The following is a 6,538-nucleotide window of genomic DNA, read 5'->3' as shown; positions in this document are numbered from 1 at the left end:
AGTGATATAGAAGAATACACATTAAATGATTTTTCTCATTTTTTTGGTGTTAGCAGTGATTGATATTCATTGCCTAGATTCATTATTTTATTATTTAGTAACTTGCAAAGTGGTAATATTCAAATTCTATTTTTTTCTATTTCATTCAGCAGCAATACCTCTGAAAGATGAAACTTCCCATCTTTAACTTTTTGATTTTATTCACACGCAATTACTAGAGGAAAGGCAAAAAAGTGTTTTTATTGTTAGTTTGTGTCTTTTTTTTTTTTCAAGTTTTCAAAATAAGTTCGTTTCCTGATAAATACCCCAAGATAGTCAACAATTTTTACCAGTATTATCTTATGAACTAAATATATTTTATGTGTTGTGGTATATTTCAAATATCTTACTGCGGCTCCATTTTTCCAAATTAGCTAGCAGAAACCTTTTGAAGTTGGCCCCTGAGTCCTTTAATGCTGAAATAATATTAACCTTTGAAAGCTTTCTGGCTTTATGTCCTGACAAAATGTTCCATGTACTCACTTTGTATTTTCTTCCCCAGGCTTGAAATAAGCTGTTTGTTTAAAGAACACTGTTTCTTTTAGTGAAACATTGTGTTTGGAAAATAAAATCTGATCTTCTGGAAACAAATGCATATTTTATGTATGACCTTTGGACACAAACACAAAAAACCTCTCCAATTAAAAATAACTTTTAAGCAAAAACAGGCTTTATTTTTTCTCTTTAGTACAGTAGTCTTTTTTTTTTTTTTCCTTTGTTTGAAACATTGTATCTCTCTGTCACCCAGGCAATCTTGGTTCACTACAACCTCCACCTACCGGGTTCAAGCAGTTTTCATGCCTCAGTCACCCAAGTAGCTGAGATTACAGTCGTTACCACCACACCCAGCTAATTTTTGTACTTTTAGTTGATATGAGATTTCACTGTGTTGGCCAGGTTGGTCTCGAACTCCTGACCTCAAGTGATCTGCCCACCTCCATCACGCAAAATACTGGAGGTGACTGCCCCCAGCCACAGTAGTCTTATTCAATGAAAATTCATGATATATATCTCGCTGCAAACTAGAAATACAAAAGAACTTCCTCAAACTGATGAGCATCCATGAAATACTTATCACTAACATTACACTTAGTGGTAAAAACCTGAATATTTTCCCCTAAGACTTGGGATTCACGTACTGATGTGCTTACTCAACACTTATATTCAAGATTTTCCTGAATGTACAATATGCAATAAGGTAAGAATACAAAATTAAAGTACTTATTGGGAATAAAGAAGTAAACTTTTATTCTCAAACAAAATGATCACATACATAGAAAATCCTAAGGAATTTACCCAAAAAGTCACAGAAACAAAGTATAATACAGTCACAGGATACAAGGTCAGTAACTAAGTCAATGATATTTCTACAAGAAAATGAAATTAAGTGGCATTCTGGGAAAGCCAATACTATAGAGATTAAAAAGGTGAATGATTTCCAGAAATTAAGGAAAGGGAAAGTGATTGATTACAAATGACATGTACTGGGAAAATTTTATGGTAAAGGAATTATTCTATGTGATATTGGGTAGTGAATACATGACTTTCTGTGTTTGGGAAAACCCATAGAAATGCAAATCATAAAGAGTGAACTTTAGTGGATGCTAAAAGAAAGCAACCAACATGTCAAGAGGTCCCAGGAAGAAATGTAAACTGTGGCAAATTAATCTAACTGTATTATAAATATATGCTATATTAGAACTAAAAGGAATGGGGAAACACTGACCTAAATAACTTTGGAAAATGGTGCTTTGGTTAGAGATTTAATACTAAATGTAAAAGAAACTTTACACAAACACGGTACCCTAACTGGCAACTCTATTTATCATTATTATATTGGTTAATAAACTTCTGAAACTGCTTTAAACGTATACTGGGGTTGAATGAATATGGACAGTGGATGCTGAGAGCCAAGATTTTCTCTCTGAAAGAAGGAAGTTAAAAAGAAGCAAGCAGGCCAGATGTGGTGGCTCATGCCTATAATCCTGACACTTTGAGAGGCCGAGGAGGGTGAATTGACTGAGCTTAGGAGTTCGAGACCAGCCTGGACAACATGGTGAAACTGTGTTTCTACTAAAATACAAAAGAAATTAGCCTGGCATGGTGGCGTGTGCTGTAGTCCCAGCTACTTGGGAGGCTGAGACAGGAGAATCACTTGAACGTGGGAGGCAGAGGTTGCAGTGAGCCGAGATTGCACCACTGCACTCCAGCCTGGGCGACAGAGCGAGACTCCATCTCAAAAATAAATAAATAAATAAATAAACAGATAGGCAAGCAAAAAAGACTAGAAGCCTATGGGATACTGAATTACTATCAGAGATACCAGTGTGGATTCATAATTAGCTATATTCATATTCAGATGGATAAATCTAGAAACAATTATAAATATGAATGCACACGTATGTTAATATAAGTACATATATTACCTAGCTTTATCTCCTGAAAGAACGTAAAAACAATGAAACCCCTGTAGCAAGGTACATACTCAATGTCCAGTAAAAGAAACTAGGCTCCCTTGAAGAAATGGCTGATACTAGGAAAGTGACAGGGAAAATATTATAAAATAAACCTAGAGCACCAGAAAGTAAACAATTACTGAAATATAAGGCTCAAGATTTTTAAAGACATGCCTTTAGAAATAAAAGAATGAAGATTTACAAAATCAAAAATATGAAGTATGTCAAATGGAGACCGGAGCCAATCTGAAAGAGCTCCTTATGGAAAAATCTAGAACAATTTGAGCAACAAAATAATGTAGTATTACATTCCAACACGTAAGTATCCCTAAGTTTATACTTATATACTACAAATGATTGAGTAAATATAGGAATAGAGGAAAAGAAAAAAACATACTTTTCCAGAAAAATTGCATTTAATATATGTAGGCACTTCCCACCTCCTGGCAGATCTTAGTTAGCTCCTTGCCTTTCAGAGTGGGCTGACTGAGGATATGCTAATAAATGCAGCAATGTGGATGAATCTCAGAAACGTTATATTAAGCAAATGAAGCCAGAGCAGAAGGCTACAAACAGTATGATTTCATTTATAGGAAACCCTAGAAATGACAAATCTAATCTATATTGAGAGAAGTAAAGCAGTGGTTTTCTGGGACTGGGGAGGGAGAAATTGACTGGGAAAGATCACTAAAGGTCTTTTATCAGTGATGGAGATATTTTGCGTTCTAATTTGGTCATGGTTACACAAATATATGTATTTATTTATTTACATTTATGTAAGTAATGTACATCATATACATTTATTAAATGCAATCTTTCTGGAGAAGTATGTTTTTCTTCCTCTATTCATACATTTATTCAATCATCTGTATATAAATATAAACTTAGGGATACTTATGTGTTGGAATATAATGTAATACATTATTTATTTTGTTGTTCAAATTGTTCTAGATTTATCTATAAAGAGCTCTTTCTGGTTGGCTCTGGTCTCCATTTGACATACCCCATACTTTTGACTTTATAAATCTTCATTCTTTTATTTCTAAAGCATGTCCTTAAAAATTTTGAGCCTTATATTTAAGTACCTGCTTACTTTCTGGTGCTCTAGGTTTAGACACACACACACACACACACACACACACACACACACACGCACACAATACATATTTTACATATATTTTATATATATAATATATTTATATACTGATAAAAATAAAGACTTAAATGGGTGCACTTCATTGCATGTAAACTAAGTCTCATTAAAGTTGATTAATAATAATTTTTTAGAGCCCCAGTGTTCGCTTATTTTAGAAATGGTATATCTTGGGGGGAGGGGGGAGGGATTGCATTGGGAGTTATACCTGATGTAAATGACGAGTTGATGGGGGCTGACAAGTTGATAGGTGCAGCACGCCAACATGGCACAGGTATACATATGTAACAAACCTGCACATTATCCACATGTACCCTAGAACTTAAACTAAAATAAAAAAGAAAGAAAGAAATAGTATATCTTGCCTTAATTTCCTTCTTAGAAGACATAACTATCTCTTTAAAATCTGGACAGTTGTTCTTTCTTTCATTATTCATATCTCAGCTACTTCATGCAGTGTTTCCAAAAGCTCCAAACCCTCAGTGAACATCTTACCAAAATACTTCAAAATATATAATGCACCTGTAATTATTTGATATAAAAATGAAATGTGTAAATTCATCTAAGCATTTTTTATACTTGCTAAGATCTATCTTGAATTATATTTTTGCATTTTTCAATATATTTTAAAATTTATTATGAATTTCTGTAGTATGGTTTCAGGATTTAGGGTTTTGTTAACACTCAGGTTTTGCAATCAGCAAACAAGTGTTTAAGGCTTATTTCTAGTCGGTTTTAATGCTGGTTGCTTTCACATATACCATATTCATGAGAAATAGTAACCACTTTTATAATTTGAGATATTTGCAAAAACTGTTCAGGCACTGTTTTAACTCAGAAAACCTGGAACTTACTAGCAATCCCACTTAAACCATTCTTTACTGGCCTATATTAAGTGAAATTAACACAAAGACCAAGGTCCTGTGCCTGTTGATTTATAATCTGCCGAAGTGCTAAACACTCCTTCATTTGATTTTAGAGAGAAAAGTGTAAGATTAACATTATAACATATCATAAATTATTTTGATATTTTATGCCAGAATTATATTTTATTAGTTTTTTTCTTGGCATTTTACATTATTGATAAAGTATTAAGCAAATATTTAATCTATATATTGGGTGTTTCCATATTCACTATTCTCTCTATATACATGTTTTAAAAATATTCAAATTCACAAATACAATTCAAAATATAAATTATGGTTCCACAGCTGGTACACAAAATTTGATAAAATGCGGAGATAAATATCACTTTATTATTGAAGAAATTTATATAGTAGTTCTCAATCTTTTTATGATTGAAATTCACTTTAAATTTTTAAAAACTGGACACTGTATTTGAAAGAATTAAGTAATTCAAAACACCTCTGCACAATTGAGCAATAACTACAATACAATTGTTGCTAGTGTATAACAAAGTCTCATAATATATATAAATACTCTAGTTACTGCAGTATTCAGTGTATACTGTTTGTCTATGGAGTCACTTTCAAGGCATGCCACGTAACCTCTCTGGGACGTCGTTATAATAATTTATAATATAAATATATAACAACTAAATGATCTCCTCAAATCTTTTTTTATGAAAAAATTATTCTCCAAAAACTAATTTGATGTCTTTTCGCTTTACATGTACATCTGGCATTTCATTTGTATGAAATCATACATATTCAATTCTCATGAAAAGAAAATTCTTGAGAAGGGAAGTCATGCTCCTGTTTTAAACCTGTAGCAAAATGCAGATATGCACTGTTATAGGGAGAATTCTTTTCTCCCTGGTGTGGTTTGGCTCCCTGTCCCCACCCAAATTTCATCTTGTGGCTCCCATGATTCCTACATGTTGTGGGAGGGACCTGGTGGGAGATTATTGAATCATGGGGTGGGTCTTTCCCGTGCTGTTCTTGTGATGGTGAGTGGGTCTCATGATATCTCATGGTTTTAAAAATGGGAGTTTCCCTGTGCAGGCTCTCTCTTTACCTGCTGCCATCCATGTAAGATGAGACTTGCTTCTCCTTGCCTTTCACCTTCCGTCATGATTGTAAGGCCTCCTCAGCCACGTGGAACTTAAGTCCAATAAACCTCTTTCTTTTGTAAATTGCCCAGTCTTAGGTAAGTCTTTATCGCAGCATGAAAATGGGCTGATTCAGTAAATTGATAAGAGTAGAGTGGAGCGCTGCTGAAAAGATTCCCCAAAATATGGAAGCTACTTTGGAACTGGGTAACAGGCAGAGGTTGGAACAGTTTGGAGGGCTCAGAAGACAGGAAAAGGTGGGAAAGTTTGGAACTTCCTAGAGACGTGTTGAATGGCTTTGACCAGAATACTGATAATGATATGAATAATGAAATCCAGGCTGAAGTGATCTCAGATGGAGATGAGGAACTTTTTGGGAACTGGAGAAAAGGTGACTCTTCTTACGTTTTAGCAAAAAGACTGGCAGCATTTTGTCCCCGCCTTAGAAAACTGTGGAACTTTGGACTTCAGAGAGATAATTCAGGTTTAGGGTATCTGGCAGAAGACAGTTCTAAGCTGCAAAGCATTCAAGAGGTGACTTTGGGGCTGTTAAAAGCATTCATTTTTATAAGGGAAGTAGAGCATAAAAGTTTAGAAAATTTGCAGCCTGACAATGCGATAGAAAAGAAAAACCCATTTTCTGGGGAGAAATTCAAGCCTGCCGCAGAAATTAGCTTAAGTAACGAGGAGACTGATGTTAATACCCAAGGCAGTGGGGAAAATGTCTCCAGGGCATGTCAGAGATCTTCACAGCACTTCCTTCTATTACAGGCCTGGAGGCATAGGAATAAAAAGTAGCCAGGCCCAGGGTCCCCATGCTGTGTGAGCCTAGGGACTTGGTGCCCTGCATGTCAGCTGCTTCAGCTGTGGCTGAAAGGG

Source organism: Macaca nemestrina, chromosome 6 (genome assembly GCF_043159975.1).
Source record: "Macaca nemestrina isolate mMacNem1 chromosome 6, mMacNem.hap1, whole genome shotgun sequence".
Classification (NCBI taxonomy): Eukaryota; Metazoa; Chordata; class Mammalia; order Primates; family Cercopithecidae; genus Macaca; species Macaca nemestrina.
This window is presented reverse-complemented; position numbering follows the sequence as displayed.